Here is an 18,197-nt window from a genome sequence, read left to right on the forward strand (position 1 = left end):
GTCTTTTGTACGAAATATTGGCTAAACTATTGATCCCACGAGAAAGTCATGCCAAAATAAGTTGTAGAGCAGTTATTTAGCTTCAATTTAAGCACAATCGCAATGCTGTAGAACGAATAGTTTGTAAGTTATAAGGAAAAATGGAAACATTAACAAAATCCGATTTCTCAAGAAATGGAGCTCTCAACAGTATAGCAGTTATCCTGTATAAAATTGCGAAGTTATCAATTAGAAATGTTGGGTTATTGTTCGGGGATGCCAAGGGAAGCTGAATCCGATTTTTTCTGACGTCTTTCGGTTTTTGGCCTATATCTCAAATCTATACGTCGTAAGGTTTTTTTATGCCATTTTCGGAGTGAGCATTAAATTCCATTCAAATTTCAATACTCATATTACTTTTTTGACCGTATAATTCCGAAGATACAGGCATTTCAAAATACGTCAAATTTCTTAAAATGAAGAAATGGTTTGAAAAATACGTGTTTTTGGATCGTACGTACACTTCTACAGTAACGGACAGTTGTACATCAAACAATCCCCCAAAATTTCTAATTTTGTCCAGGAGACCAGAATATTTTCGACATGACTGCTGGACTAAAGACGCGTTGGCTGTGTCTTTTTCCAGCGATTAAAAGAATTTTACAATTGTTTGAACCTTAAGTAGTATTTCATAAAAAATGAAAAGAATAATACATCCAGAACTTTGAGAGATTTTTTTTTAAATGACTACATCTAAGATACAGAGAAGGCTGATGTTTCTGTAAATGAGGTTTTGGAAAACTGTTCTGTGATAATGAATAGCAGAGATGCGAGAATTGAACAAGAGTTTTGCCCACTGAAAGGCTAAGTACTATACTTACGCCATGTAAAAAGGTCATATTTGAATATTAACCAATTGGTGCTGATATTAGAAAACTCGAAATATATGCAGCTGTATTAAAATATAAGTAAACGAAAATTCGCAAATAAACTTCAGAAGCAATCGACTGTAAAACTTGTTCGATAGCACAAAATCAGCATACGGCCGTAATTCATGTGTTAAATCGTACATACAAATTGTGATTTTTAAGTTTTCAATGAAATCAATTTATACCTAGTTATTATGTATGCTTCATTCGCCGTACAATGGTAAAACGTATGCATTTAAACGCGTTTGATGCAGACCAGGATACATAATATATGTGTAGATAGGTAGCACTTAAGCACGGCAAAAAGAAATAAAACTAAAATTATTTGAAATGACAACAGAATGGAAGCAATACGATGTTATTATATTATCTTGTAGGTGCCTTGATATGTGTGTGTTGAAGGCCTTGACGTGTTCGATTTTTTATTGCGTAAATAGTATGGTAATATTTTCAAAGAGTTTTTTATTGTCTGCAAAGATATGAAGGGCAATAAACTGGATTGTTCACCATAATTTTATCTCCCCTGTTAATATGTAACTACTAGAAATATAAAAAGAATGTTCTGTACGTTCAAAATACTTCATTGTTCGACAAAAAAAATTTTTTTTGTAATAACACAAGAATGAATACGAAAATAGGAAAAAAATAATTGTAACACGTGAGGATTCTAAGTACATTTATAGAACCATATTCATTGGTAAAATATTTAATATTTATTAAAAAAATAATTTCACGTTTTTTGAATCGTATATATTGACAATATCTATAGTTTACATCTAATAAATATGCCTCACATCTATTAAAAACAAAAACTTTCAAAAAATCCTTTAAATATCAATTAGCTTTACTTTTTCCTTTTATGAGGGGTTGCACTATCTCTTTTTAAAAACCAACAGTAATCACCCATCATGGCCGAATCCCATCGTCCTTGATACCGAATTTCCATTGTTCTAACATCTTGGTGAAACCTTTCATCATGCCCATCACTGATAGCTCCCAAATTTTCGAGAAAAAATGTCAGATGGGAATGGAGAAAATGAATTTTCGATGACATTCGAGTACCATGCGATTTGTAGACGTGTAGAAGTTCATCAACTAACTGTTGGTAATTTGGATCCATACTGTTGCCCAAAAATCCCCTCACTACACCAACAACTGCCTTCCATGCTCTAAGTTCCTATCTGGTGAGCTTTTTTGCAAAATTGTCATCGTCCAGAAATTTTCTTCTTCTCTAGACTTCTCTAAGGTATTTGAATCCATCACCCTGTTTATCCATAACATTAACAAATGTTTACTGACCGACTGTTCCATAGACAAAGAAAACAGCAATGTTTGGTAAACCCTCCCATTAAAATTCCAATCGCCTTCAGGTCCACTTGTTCCATAAGTCAGGTCTTCTAAACAAAGCTACGTTATATAACAATCATGTGGCCACGTCAGGCGCTGACAACAAGCGACTAAGAATCAAAAATTCATTCCGGTAAATTCCCAGGTGTGGGTTTACATTTGTTGCAAGTTCCAACAAGTTTTGTCCTTGCCCACAACCATTGCCGAGCTTATCTGCGCCGGTTGCCAGTAAGCAGGAAACCTGCTTACTTTGTGCGGCCAAAGACAGATGCATCTTTCTCAATCCAGTTAAAATATTTTTAAAAACTAATAAACGAATTTTTTGAACTTTTAAGAGGCCGAACCTTAAAATCAAAAGAAAAACTTAGTTATGATTACTTACTCACGAGCCCTTAATTTCTCCTTGAAGTGAACATACTATAAATTAAACAAGTTGTACATAAACACAAAATTCTTCTGTCTTAAAGTCGTAAACGAATATATGCAGTTTATTTACAATGCAATTATTCGCTACTCTATAATTTTATCATCTAAGGGTATCTTAATGTGTAAACTGATATGATTTTCGCGAATTGCAATTGTCTGTTATTAGGTGCGTATCATTGAGTTGATGTTATTTTAAGGGAGTAACCGGGATGCCAGAATTACCCCTATATAATTAGGACAACCCTGTTGATCGTATCTCGACTATGATTAACTACGCATTCTTGTGCTAAATGGGCGGATTGTATATATATATGAGCATACCGCAGAAAGACTTAATGTGCGTGTTGCTATCTGTACCGCCATTTGTCGTCGCTGGACAAGTTAATACAATGATTAATTTTCTAATATTTTCTGTGCTTTTAATTGGATCTGGAATTAATGTAATGCTTGATATTTTATTTAAAGTGGATATTTAAGAGTAATTCTTATATAGGGAAGAAGAAGAAATCAAGCGAATTATGTAACGAATTTACCTATTTTTAAATGTTAAATCGGGTGTTAAATCGATTCACCGAATCGACATAACACCCTTGAAAATCGTTACTAGATTTTTCCTCTTTTGGTAAAAACCATAAAATTATTCACAATTAACCGTTAAAGGGTTCATTATTCAAAAGCTTATACTTTACTGTCAATTACAAAAAATTGTATTCATTATCATTGTCACTCAATAACCGTGATATATATAAGTATCTTGGAATTATCTGTTCCTTATGAGTGCCTTTTTTCCATTGCCCGCGATATCGCAAATGATGAGCAGAGCGCTCGGATCTCAGTAGACTTATTTTCTTTTCAAATAATTCTGCTGTCATATCTTCATGATAATCAGCTGCACAGTTTTTAATTTTTCAGCAGATATTAATAAAGCATTAGGCACGAAACCGTCTTTGCTTCCTGCGTGTACTATTATAATGCGTTTCCTTTTAGAACCTGACCAATTCAAACACCAATTTTTACTATATTTCAACCCAACCGAAATTTACTACATCGTGACTGTCAAAGCATCTATCATCTATCATGTGTCTATTAGAACTTCGGTAGTCTTTTATTTGATACCATCGAACGATCCTTGATGATTCGGTTATTGCCATCCGTTTATTAATTTTTTGTATTTAACTACATGCTGACAAAACTTGACGCAATGGTTCTAAACTGGTATAATTTTATTCTGGATAATCTGCTACTTTTGCTGTATTACTTCGCAACCTTGTTCTTATATAAACTATAAATTGTCCTACATATAAACTGATTTCAGTTTTTCTTTACATGTTTTTCGGTTGTGTGAATGATCAACAGCAACCCCTTTTATGACTACTCGATAAATGGAAAATTTATTTACTCCAGTTAATTAAGCAATCCTTATTTTGATTGCATTATCATATTGCTGAATATTTTCCTTTTATAAACATTTTAATATATTTAAAATAACTTGCTGGGTTTGTATATCTAAATCTTTATTATTAAATTCATACCTGTCTTTATTCTCACTACACTGTGTAATTTAATTGTCTTCATTCGCCCATGGTCGAAAAAACCTCACCAAACGACCCCACTGCTTATCGCAGATTGTCTCTGACAGGAATATTTCGAAGAAATTGTGTACATTTCTTGTATAACTGTCTTCTGCAATATTGGAAGAACTAAAACGGCACCAACTGTAGTTTGTTAGCGTATGGCTTGGTCAGTCTCGATATTTAAATGTCCATACCACGATAGATTCTAAAGTCTCTCATTTACATTGTATGCTTTTTCTTCAGGAGTTATTCGTAATAGATTATTCAAATTTAAGGAAATACAACATCCAAAATGCATTAATGTGTTCTTTATTTCATAACTGCACCCGATCACGTAAAGTATTTATAAATTCCTATTCCCTTTACTCTACATTTGATCGACATCTAGCTATAGTGGATAGCAGGAATGTATTTAATATTGAAACGTTCCGAATTTACATATTATTTAAACGACCAATATAAAATCTTCTCTCTTTTCGGTTCCGTTTAATTGATAGTCCGTTAGTTTTTATTTTCACTAGACTTGATTGATCACATCCAATCTCGTAGCTACTCGACTTAAATGCGTTCGGGTATTAACAAATTGCTACATGCATTCCTTAGAGATGATAGTTTGTCGTCGAGATACAACCAAAATAACTTCGTAGTGAATGATGATTTTTATGTTTTAATAAATTATTCAATATAAATCAGTGAAATAAAAAAGCAAGTAAAATTAAGAAAAGAAAACCTGCAAATTTATTTTCTATGAAACCTACAAAGAATAAAGGAGGAAAGTGATAGATCTGGTGAAAGTATCGAAACAAAATGCTTGGAGAGAATTTGGAGAAAGATTGGAATTGGATGATAAAGTTTACCAAAACTTATTTTATAGAGTGCTGAAAAATATACTACAATATGTAAAAGGATTACCTACAATACATAAACCCCAGATGGATACCACACCACAAACAAGGGGTTAGGCAGTTTCAAGTGAAAGCGAATGGTATTTTGTCACCAAGTACATTAAAACAAATATATCATTCTTTGCTGATGATACAAAGATTTTTGCCAAGACTGCTTCTGAGCAGTCTTGCCAAGACGACTTGCACACAGCAGAGGAATGGACAAACACCTGGAAAATGAAGCTCAATGAAACAAAATGTAGTGTCCTACACATTGGTTCAAACAATCCTTATACACTAAACGCTGTGGAGATTATTACGGTTAATCAGCAATGTGATCTTGGAGTTATAGTGTCCTAAAATGGGATGTAAATATTAACCAAATAGTCAAGAAAGCCAATTCATTCACAAACAGCTTTTAAGGATCACTCAGTTGAGATGAAAAGACTTCTTCACAAAATATATATAAGATCAAAGCTTGAATTTGCGCATTCCGTGTGGAATTCATATTTTGTGAAGGATATTGAGTTTTTAGAACGAATTCAGCGAAGGGTTACTAAAATACCTCCTCCGCTGAGAGATTTATGCTACGAAGAACCACTAAGAATATTTGCCCTATCCACTCTCAGAGAACGTCGCTTTAGAGGAGACTTAATAGAAGCTTATAAAATTCTTAAACATATCTAAACTTGCGATTTGGACATTTTCCATGTGAATACAAATCAGCAGTTAAGAGGTCATTCAAGAAAACTATCTAAGGAAAGAAACTGCAAGTTGCCCCGGAAGAACTTTTTGACAAATCGTATAGTATATGCATTAGAAGAAGAGACAGTGTCTACTACAAATATAAACATTTTCAAGAACAGACTTGATGCTGGACACTCAGCTACAAACAATCAAATTGTGCACTACTTTTAGTAGACTCAAAAGTGTGAAGAGTATTCTGAACAACTTTCATGTTTAAATTTATAAAACAATAGTTTCATCGTTTTTTTTTAACCGCTTACTATTGTCAAATAATAATAATATTAATAATAATAATAATAATAATAATAATAATAATAATAAAGATAGAAAAACGCACACGATAGCAATCAAGAACGAAAATAGAGACATAATTACAGAAGAAAAAGTATAATAAAAAGGTGGAGAGAAAAATTATTAGAAACCAATGACACAAACGCTGAGGAAGACAAAATAGTGGAAGAAGAAATTGTAGGTTGACTGTTAACCGTTAACTGCAAAAGAGCTACAAAAAGACAAAATAATATCTGAAGCGTTGAAAGAGATGGGTGAAAAAGTGATAGAAGTGCTATTGCAGAAATGTAAAAAAGCTTGGGAGATACAAAGAATACCAAATGGTTAGAAAATGGGAATACTCTAAAAGGGGCCCGAGCGGATTTTAAAAACTATAAAAAGAAAATGAAGATAATGATAATAAACAACGGAGGTTACAAAATACACATACATATAAAAGGTGAAGAAATAGAACAAGTAAACGTATTGCAATATGTAGATGCTGAACAAGTGTCAAGAAAATGAAAATGGAAGTATTTCGAATTATATTTAGGCCCATACTAACATATTGTTGGGAATCGTGGGTGCTAAATCAGAACAAAAAAATAGAATACCAGCTACAGAGATGAAATATTTGAGAATAGTAAAGGGAGTGATAAGAAAGGATATAATTAGAAATGATAGTATGGGCGTATAGCTGCGAGTAATAACTGTCACAGAATTCATTGAAAGAAGGCAGTTGAGCTGGTGAGGACATTTACAGAGAATGGGCAATTCAAGAGAAGTAAAAAAAGTTTGGCAAGCCAAAGAACAACAAAAAAGAAACCGAGGAAGACCAAAAGAAACATTGAACATGTTTAGAAATATTTTGAAGAAAAAAAGCATGGAACGAAGCAAAGAAGGTAAGGTTGCTATGAATAAGATGAAATGAACGAAAATTGTATACAATTTTTATGTAAGCACTCAGGTTAGTCAACGTCAGCTGTGGTAGTCGCCAGATATCGAATCAGATCTGGAGAAAAACAGATCCTATATAGTTGTACTGTAAGGTGGAAGATATATGCAAAGGATGAGTAATGAATATTCGAAGTCAGAACAGAAAGAACCAAAAGATGGATGAGATGAAAAAAGCCACTGAGAATAGGGAAAAGAAACTACATGATGTGCTGCCACAACCAAACAATCGAAAGAAATGGATATTCTTTCGAGGAACAGACCAAAAAATTCAACGATCGTATGAACAACCTCACACCCAGAGGTATTTCACTCCTCTGTAGTAGATCCAACTTATTTGAAAGTATAATTGAAGATGGATCTACCAGCAAATGAGGATGCAGACAGCCTGCCAATAAAAGGAATGCCGCATCAATAACTAACTGAACGAAAGGCTAAAGAATCAGTTGGAGCCTTACTGGAAAAACACTCCAAGACAATCCAAAAGATTCATAACCATATCAGCTAAGAAGTCTGAAGAGCTTATCGTGATAACCAGTAACAACATGAAACTGGTAGTCGGCCTTCTGACAAGTCACTGCCCTGTTAAATATCAACTCAAGACGATGGTCAAGGCAGAGAAAGACAACTGTAGCATCTACTCTGCGAATATTTTGCCCATTTCGCTAAAAGCTATAAGTACTTTGAGACAAGAACCCTCCAAAAAATAGCCTCCTTTGGGAGGAGTGTATGTATTTTGAAAACAGAACAATAAGATGTAAAGTCTTGTACAAAATATCTTCTAGGTATAGGTGCAGAGTGGCTGTAAAGCCAAAACAATCTACAAGGCTTTAAGTAAATAATACAATGAATGATATAAAGGCGGCATTCAGATCCAATAGATCAACTTTGAGATAAATCACGGACGCGGGATTAGACAAGGAGACACTATCTCTCCTAAGCTCTTCACATGTGTGTTGGAATACTCTTTCAAAAAATTAAACTGGGAAGAGAAAGGTATAAATATCGACGGTGAGTATCTAAACCACTTGCGTTTCGCAGACGATATCGTCATAATCACCGACAATATGCAAGACGCTCGGCAGATGGCCACGGATTTGAAAAGAACCACAATGAATGTTGGCCTAGAAATAAATCTAGACAAAACCAAATTTATGACAAATCTGGTAACAAATGATAACATAATTATCGATGGAGGTGAGATAGCGCAAGTATATGACTATAAATATCTAAGCCATTAAGTGAGGATAGAAAGAGATAACCAAACGTGTGAGATAAAGCGTCGAATACAGTTAGGATGGATAGCTTTTGGCAAGTTGAGTAGTACCTTGAAATCAGACTTACCAATAAGCCTAAAGAGAAAAGTATATGAGCAGTGTGTTATACCTGTGATGTCCTATGGGGCAGAGACGCTTACCCTCACGAGACAAACTGCAGGAAAGATGAGAGTGGCGCAACGGGCAATGGAAAGGGCAATGTTGGGAATTACGAGAAGGGATAGAATTACAAATGAGAACATAAGAAGAAGAACAAACGTTAAGGACATTATTGAAATTATAGCCCAAAAGAAATGGAAATGGACAGGCCATGTAGCCCGAATGACGGATAATAGATGGACGAAAAGAATATTGGAGTGGAGGCCAAGAATGGATAAGAGAAGTAGAGGCAGGCCGCCAACAAGATGGAGTGACGATGTAAAGAAAATTGTAGGAAATTGGATACATACAGCTCAAGATAGAGATAGATGGTTTAAACTAGAGGAGGCCTATATCCAGCAGTGGATGGAAGATGGCTGATAGATGATGATGATGATGATGATGATGATGAGATAAATCACAGACACAGAAAATGAGATTTATGTTGCAGCAGCTGATTTACAGGAACCCTTCAATAGTATCAACAGAGAAAACAGGAAACAAGAACTAAAAAAAGAAAGCTTTAAACTACATAACATATCTAAGAGCAAATGTAAGAGGTAGCCTGTAGGATGAATAACATAATATCCATAAATGTATACAGAATATACATATACACATATACAAAAACGAGTATGTACGAGTCAGTACTACTACCAATGCTGATCCATAGTTGCGAATCATGATTGCCAACCCACAAATTGAAGCATAAAATAACGTGTGAAATTAAAATACTGAGTAAAATAATGAAGGCGACGGGACTGGATTAAATAAGGAAAAAAACAATTAGAAGCGAATTAAACGTAGTGAATACAATAAATCGAAAACAACAGTTTAGATACACAGTCAGAATAAAGAATGACATAACAGTGATATGGGAAACCGACTTAAACAAAAAGAAAAAGAAAGGTAGACCCAGAAGTTAATGGAAAACGGGAATACTAGCCAATCATAGAAAAGAGATCTTAACAGGAAGAAAAGGATAGAACCACATGAATAAGAAATATTATATCTACATCTATGGTAGAGCAGGTTGGGTATAATTAAGTAAGTAATCGTATTTTTTTATATATATACCTTGTATAATAAATAGTATATAAAAGTAGTACATTTACATATTTTCAAGTTCTACTGTACAAAAATCCTTATTTATTTATAACAATGAAAAGAGCTACCGTAATAGAATCAGTCTTTTGTACCTAAGTTAACGTCCCAAGATATAAAAACAAATCTGGTTATTGCTACTATATCTACATGACGACACAAGCTTATTTTTTGAATTAGAAAGACACGTGTCGATTTTTCATCACTAATAAGCGACTCTTGCAGGCACACACTTGTTTCTACGAACAAAAATAAATATAAGCGCAATGTCAATATTATTGGTAAGTAGTTTTCCTTTCAATATTTCCTTAATATATTTATAATCAGATCTTTATTTTTGATTTTTGTAAATATTCATCCACATTTTATAAAACTATGGAAACAACGAACTGTTTTTTTACTGGGTCGTTAACAACCCCTTGGTCACGTACAGTAATATTTTACTGTTTTTTAGGAAAAAAACGCTAACAGTTGCTGAACTGATAGAGGAAGCCGAAAATTTTGGCATAAAGGATGATCAAATATTGCCAGAAGGCATTTACACTCACTGTGTGTCTACTTAAGTTGGAACCATATGGAAAACTTTTTTATTAGTGGTTTTATGAAAAAAAGTTATTTTTGATAAAAATTTCTGCATGGTCCAAAAGTTAAATGCAACCATCAGATATCATATCAGATTTTTTAAAGTAGTATACGAGGTTTATCAAAAAAACAGGTCTTCAACCAAATTTCCTTGGATCAGAGCGCAGAATTCGAAACGAATATCGTAATCCTTTGCTAGTAACGTGTGTACAAATTAAGGTTTGTATGCATGATATTTATTACTCAAAATATTTGTCACTGTATCTTCACTTACTGAAGTAGTTTGGATAGCAGAAGCCCTTTTTCTTAATGACATTTTTGGGTCTTCTACGACAGAAAACATCACTTCAAATTTAGTGTCTCGATTCGTAGCCCGTTTTCTATGCTTACAACTGTTGAATGCCTAATGTTTCTATGCGGATGTCTATTATTAAAAATATTTGCGGCCTCTTTATGTATTTTGTAATTGTCTCCAACAATTAACACAAGTTCTATTTTCTCTTCACGATTTACTAAATTTGCCATTTTTATTGTATTGTTACAAACAACAACAAATTATTTGAGAAACCGGCAACTCAAGTAGAAGGAGCGTATTTTGTTAAATATCGATGACGATCTAGAGGAATATCCAAAAGATAACTCGCTTGAAATTTTGAACGAAACAAAACAACTTAAATCCCATAATAACCAATCAAGATCAACTTGTTAGAGAAAAAGCTAAGAGTGAGGTAACGTTTCAATGGAGAAAAGGTGACTTAAATATGTCGATTCAAAAAACCTCTTGGAGTGGTACCATGTTTCCACCTTTAATATTGTGCAAAGGTAGCCACCCTATTGAGTTTTCTAAACTGTCTATGAGCCACAAGTCAAAAAACTATTCCCCGATTTGAACTCTCTCTCTCTCTCTCTCTCTCTTTATTGGAATTCTTTGTGGTGTTTGTTGTTTTGGAAAAAAGCTGGAGATGTGCATAATGCTTTGGTGTCGCTGTCAATGAGGCGTTATCTATTTTTAAGAAATATGCAGGTTTTTTCATGATAACACCGCTTTAGATCAAAGGGACAAAATTCTTCGACCAATTATTGATGTTTTGTATAAGAAATTTTCCCTTTTATGGAAAACATGGCTGCAAGCAATTCATACGTGGTAAGCTCATACGATTTGACTTGGGTTATCAGTACTAAGCCAGATTACTGCTTTCAATTCGAAATTTATCTGGAACGGAAAAACCACAGAAGTTCCGAATACAATTAGTCTAGGTCTTGGTGAATCAGTAGTACTAAACTTTGCTGATTTTTTACAAAAAGAATATCCTGGTTTGCGTTTTTCATTTTATTTTGATTTCTTTACTGCAACAAAACTAATACATCAACTTACTGACATAAATATCGGATCAACAGGAACGGTACGGGAAAACAGAGCTATGAAATGCAAATATGAAGTGTAAATTGAACGATTCAGATATAATGAACGGAGAAAAAAAGGGAACTATGGATAGTGCGGTAGATAAGAACATTGGTGTTATAGGTTTAAGACGGAAAGACAATAATGTCGTTACTGTCTTGTCGAATGAGTATGGTGTAGAACTCAAGCAAAATACCGAAGATTTTCATTGAAATACAAAATGAATATAGATATGCAGCAACCTCATGCAATCAAAATGTACAAAACATACATGGAAGGTGTAGACCAAATGGATAACAACAATATATCCAATTACAGGATTGCCATGAGAGGCAAAAAATGATACACACCAATACTGCATTAGATGATCGACTTGTGCGTAACAAATGCCAGTAAATTGACACGCGCTTATGGATACCAAAAAGACAATCACCATGTTTGGAGAGAGATTGAGCAGTATTTTTTAAAAACATACGGAACTAAGTCGAAAATGTCTTGACCCAAGAGTGCTTCTGTGTATTGTATCTCTTCAGAAGAACGACACCTAATAGTCTGTCAACAAACAAGACGGAGATGCTCACTTTGTAAAAATAAAACCACTAAAACATTCGAGAGATGTCAAATGCCTCTACATGATGAAGGTGTTTTTATGAATTCCATAACGTGTAAAAATTTAAATAGTGCATTTCCTGTATTTTGTTGAATAAAAAAATGTATTAGACGTTTCTATTAATTTTTGTAAGTGCCCAAGGGGTCACTACTCTCAAAAATTCAAAAAATCATAGAAAAGAGTTCGTAATTCTGGGCATTAATGGGTTAATTAATATTTTAACTTGGTTTAACAAATAAGCTTGTTTCCCGTTCTGTGACGTCGTCGCACTTTAATTGTGTAGAAATGCACGTGTTAAATAGTAATTTAAATCATTTTTACTTTATTTAAGACGAACGAGCTTTTAAAAACATCAGTACTTTGTAAAGCATAACTTCTCATGAATTCGCAGCTCATGTCATCCATAATACTGGAATAATTATCGTATATAAACCTGTATAGTATCATGTCTAGTACAAAAAAATTCTTGCAAAATGTAGTTTACGTTAAGTCATTACTTTCGATAGTTCTTTATTGCAGCATTTAAAAAATATTTCCATTAAAAACTACTTACATACCTCTTAATATCAATAGGAATGTCAAACCGCAATTATTTGTTATAATTTAATTCGCTTTACAATTGTAATAAATTACGTTGCAACTTAGTTACGCCCATTTAAAAATTCCAAACTGAGCTGCAAAAAATCATTCGACGCATTTCTGCTCCTAATTATAAACGATATTTATTATACCACCTTATTAAACGAACGGCATTGCTGCTGGTGTCTCATTTCTGCACACCTTTTTTTATATAAAATACCTTTGCTGTCAGCCATTTTGAACTTCGGGTCAAATTATGTCCAAATAACCCTTTAATGATATTATGCGGTACATAACAGAGAAATAAATAGGACTACTAATGGATATAAAGAATTTTGTTTACATTGAAATGACTATGAATTTTAAATGAATGTATGAAATTGACATACCTGTTACATAAAGAAAAAATTGAATATTCCGCTATTTTTTCGTAGACAAATTCACTTAACAACACCTGGTAATCACTCAGTATACTCTATTGTACTATTTGCGAACTACAAAACCATTATTTTCGATAAATATCTAATATGATTTTAATATTCGGGAGTCACAACTTTTTTACGTATTTTTCACGATTACCATAAATGATTTTTGATAAAAATGATAAAATGTTGTTCAAATGTCCACGTTCTACCCACTGTAAGTCAATTTTTTTGTGATTTCAGTCATTAATCAGTAATTAATGCGTGTTTTTTTCACACAATACCTGATCATACGTACAACACCGCGATATACGGTCACGAACTAGTTTAATACAGCATCTCCAAGACCACTGAACTCACAATAATCTTTAGAAAGCCGGTTTTAAGCTACAAAAATATTTCAATTCGAATTATTACGTACTCTACAACATATATTGTAGTATTACCTCAGATGAAACTAGTACAAATATTAAGAAATACATTGTAAAGAGATTCGTTATAATTTCACCAGCTGCTAATCATAGTAAGGCGAAATATAGGAAAATCATTCTCGGAGGCGATTAAACAGAACGGCAGTGTGAAACTGGTTGGACGATCGACAGTTTAGCCAACCAGCGGCTGCGTAGAGTTGACTGTTTTAAAGTCCCTAGATCGCATAAAAGTTGCACCTCTTATATACATTCGGAATTTTTTGTGCATATTTTTGTTTTTGTCTAATAAGTTAGATATTAACATTAAAAAAAGAAAGTAAATAAATAAACTATGACTAGATCTCTTTTTATTTTAAGCAATAAAACTAATAGCAAATGATAAAGTTACACTAAATTTGTTTGAATTTGAATGTTGCAAGTTTTCTTGATTCCACATTGATGTAAAAGATGATAGTTAATAAAAAAAATTGATAGTTCATAGAATAAAATATGGAAAATTCAAGATTTCATTTACGAACTTCTGCAGTACTGATTTCTGAGCTACGAGACTATAAAGTTGACATGTTAGTATAGTTTCTCTTATGAAACTTACTTTAAAATATTAATTTGTGACAATCTCATTTTCTTATGTAAATAATTGTTTTTGTTAAAAGAAAAACACCCAATCAAGGTATTTTTCTGCTATTGCAATATGATCATGAGTATCAATAAGCAATTTTTTTTTAACCTAACTTAACTAATATGGAAATTCTTGAACCCTAAGTCCTACTCATCATACAATGCGATGCATATGTATCGAGTGAATTCAATTTTATCATTTTTATATACTATAAGCAAAAAACCTGAATCAGGTCAATTTTTAATCTTAAATTGAAAATTTACAGTATGAATATATTATCCCCCTCCAGCACCCCCTTCTGAAAAAGAGGGTCGTATGGCACCTTGTCGGAAAGGGATTTTATTCCTCTATTCAGCAATGTAAAGTTTTTTAAAATTGGTAAAATGATATCGGAGAAAATTAATTTTTAAGATGTAAAATGTTGATAATGGATCATAAAACTTTTCTTATAATGTCGCATAAAATTTAGAATGTACGTTTCAATGTAAAATTTCAAAGTAAATTAAATGTTCAAAAAGACCACCATTCACTTTTTGACATTAACCGAGGGAGTTTTGGAATTTTCGTCCAGCATTTCGTATGACCCTAGGGGGTTATTTTGTCAATTTCTTCCGTTATCCTAATTTTTAGGTCTGATGCATTACAATATACTTTAGAAATAATCAGGTATTTTCGTATCTGCTCTGCTAAACACCAGGAAAAAATCTTTGAAAATACTATAATATTAGTAAAAATGCCAAATAGACAATTGATATGAATTTAGTAGGCTGCTGTCAGCTAGGTATTTAAAGTTACTAAAAGATGTCAGTATAATATTTGTGAGCGTATTAAATTTAATTATGGCTCATATGTCCAAGACTCAAAGAATAGACATTTTAATTATGATTGGTTGTGATGCTAAAACAAGAGCACAAAAGTAGGTTTTTGAAATTTTCAATAATAAATACCTTGGTCAACACGTTTTCGCAGTGTACAGTTAGCAAAATTGAATAAAAGTTTCGTGAAACTGTAAAAAATATTGAAAAATCAGACAATTCGAGAACGAGCCGCCCACAATGAAGTAAGTAAATTATCTATTTTGACAGTTTTTCATTAAAAAAAATACAAAGTTCAGTTAGTTCAGAAGTTAAATGAAGTTGATCCTGATAGAAGACAAGAATTCTGTGGGGATAATGGACAGAATGAACGCAGTTCATAAACAAAATACTTGTTTCTGATGAAGCGACGTTTCATTTAAACTAAACGGTTAACAAACAAAACTGTAGATATTGAATCAGAGAAAAACCTCACTAGATGTGTGAGATTAACACTCAATGTCCTAAAAAAGTGAACGTTTGGGCAGATGTCATTAACAATAACATTATTGGGCCTTATTTTTTTGAGGGCACTGTTAATGGTGAGGTTTGCCTAGATTTTTTTATCAATTACTTAGTGTCTACATTACAAAGACTTTTTCCTGATGTTAATCTATTTACTATCAACAAGACGGAGCTCCACCGTATTTTGCATGTAGAGCTAGAAATTATTTAAACGAAATTTTCTCTGCTTTTAACTAAAACCGTCATTTAAACTAACTCAAACGGTTTGATTCTTAACGTTCTCATGTTGTAGTATCCAGTGTTCATGGCTACGGTGAAGTTGACTTTAGTCTGGTTAAAAGTTTCTACGATGAACATCAACGATGTTCCTTAATACTTTAATTTGGAAACGATGTATCACTTGAAAATTACTTTTACCGGCACATCCCTAAACTTGTGTACCATATGTTCAGACGAGTTTGGCGTCAAATATCATTCCAATATACTTTGCATTTTTACTAAGATATTTTGGTTTCGTTTCCTCGTAAAGTTAACACGAGCAGATTTATTTCGTTCAACTTGATACGCCATCTATTAGTTCAGGTGTCGATCAGGTCTATGGATGTTTGTAATTTTATATTAGCTTCTTCGTGGTCTTTTCCCACGGCCGAAATGGCCGTATCAGCAAACGTTGGTTGTTGTTCCAGCAATACAGTTGGAAGATTGGTGGGGGATACAATTGTACTAAAACTGAATATCATCACTACTCCCTGAATTTTTTCTCTCGGTAAAGTGGTGAAGATTAGGTTAATGAAATCTTTAATTCCAATCATTAATATGTTTATTTCCAATGATTAGATCACTAAATCCATACTTCTAGTAAAACCTTGAAGAAAATTGAATTTTATTAAATGGGCATGAAACCTCTGAGCGTAATTCGTAGACTTATTAGTCGCTTTCCAATTTACTAAGCACCCATGGTTCGATGGGTTCAATGCTCATGAGCTTGGGCACTAGAATCAACGGAGCAAACTTCGGTTTGTGTCAAGTGTCAAGTTTGAAAACATGTCACAAATTAATTGTTTATTTGTTGCCGTTTCCGAGATACTTGGTTAACTGAATATAAAATACTTGTGCCCTTTTACAATCTTCTTCATTATTCTCTTATTATTATTTGAAAAATTAACAAAAGTCATTAAAGTCACATTGTAAACAGAGGCAGACATATTGAATTTTTAGGAATACAAAAAATATATTTTTCGAAAAAATAACTGATAATTCAAATAAAATTGATGATAAAAGTGCGGAATCAGTAGAGCAAATTAAGTCGGCACTTAACTCTTCGAAAAGGTACGAAAAAGAATATGCGACAGTTTCCGACTGGCGTGAGAAATACCAGCAAAAAATTGCTGATGAAAATATGATGTTTTTATAGCTCTTCATTATGGTCTAAATACTCGATGGTCAAATCAGTGATTATGGTTAATGACAATGTTAACATTTCCCGTTATTCTAAGTTAATAGCTTTTTTAAAAAAACAAAGTGTAGACTACCATCCAAACCAGTCGAAGGTGCTAACAAGGGAAGTAGTTGAAACATTTATGAGGGATGCCCCAGACAAAGACTATTTACTAGCGAAAGTTATCGCATTAATTAGCATTGACAGAAGTTATCGGGGGGAAGACATTTATAATTTAGAAGTAGACTGGTTAGTAGTTCGTATTAATCAGACAAAAACACATTTTCGACGGGTTTTTACTGTGATCAACAGCAATGCGGGGCAATATTTGGATACGTTCAGAAAATATAAAAAATTCCGAACACACCTTTCACTAAAAGCACATTTGGTAGACTACAGACAAGAAAAATGCGTATGTCAAATAGCTGAAATACACACTGTTGGCGGGGCACCTAAAAATTTGCTGAATTCCTCAATCTTGAGCATCTAGAAAAGTACACCGGACATTGCTTCAAAAGGACTTCGTCCACGCTGGGGCTGATATCAATGTTTTAAAATGGCATGGTTGATGGAAGAGTTCATCACTGACAGAAAAATATGTGGAAGAATCCGTCGAGAGCTAAAAGGAAATAACAAGAATGATACAAGGGTGTGAAATTTTTGTACAAGTGTTAAACCATAACCACATATCGTCCAGCATTATTGAAAATAAAGAAGTACATCCAGTAATTCCGACAATAAATGTTTCTGGTAACATTCAAAAATTAGAACAGAAGCTCCGTTATTGATGTTAATTAATTTTTTATGTCTAATTATTTCAAACGGGATTTGGAAAATTTAAGACTACTGTAAAGTACAAGGATACCGTAAAGGGCCATTTTCCGGACTCAAATTAGTACTGAAAGGTCGACTCTACCGTACAGTATGAGAAAATAGTTATTTGTATGCCAAGGACTGAAAGTGCTACTTTGTTGGAAGAGTCTGAAGATTGCAAGACGAACGAAGCGATACGAGCTACAGACGAGTCCAACAAAGTAGTTTTCAGCCGCAGCTTACACAACATATTTTAGACGACGCTTAAGATCCGAAACTTTTTCAATTACACTGAGGAAAGAAAATAAATAATAGAGAATTATAAACATTTTATTTATTGAATTGAAAACGCA

At 33.2% G+C, this 18,197-nt stretch overlaps 1 protein-coding gene across 2 annotated transcripts in view; it reads right to left on the reverse strand.

The window, feature by feature from the left end:
- LOC130894914 (ephrin type-B receptor 1-B) overlaps window positions 1–13,809 on the reverse strand; it is a 774,934-nt gene extending 761,125 nt beyond the window's left edge. The window contains exon 1 of one of the 2 annotated variants that reach the window (XM_057801952.1): window positions 13,192–13,745. The gene's annotated coding sequence lies outside the window, so the exon portion shown is untranslated. Of the gene's footprint in view, window positions 1–13,191 lie in introns of both variants that reach the window. The other variant, XM_057801948.1, reaches the window with a different exon arrangement.
- Window positions 13,810–18,197: the final 4,388 nt, after the last annotated feature.

The sequence above is a fragment of the Diorhabda carinulata genome, chromosome 6 (assembly GCF_026250575.1).
Source record: "Diorhabda carinulata isolate Delta chromosome 6, icDioCari1.1, whole genome shotgun sequence".
Lineage (NCBI taxonomy): Eukaryota > Metazoa > Arthropoda > Insecta > Coleoptera > Chrysomelidae > Diorhabda > Diorhabda carinulata.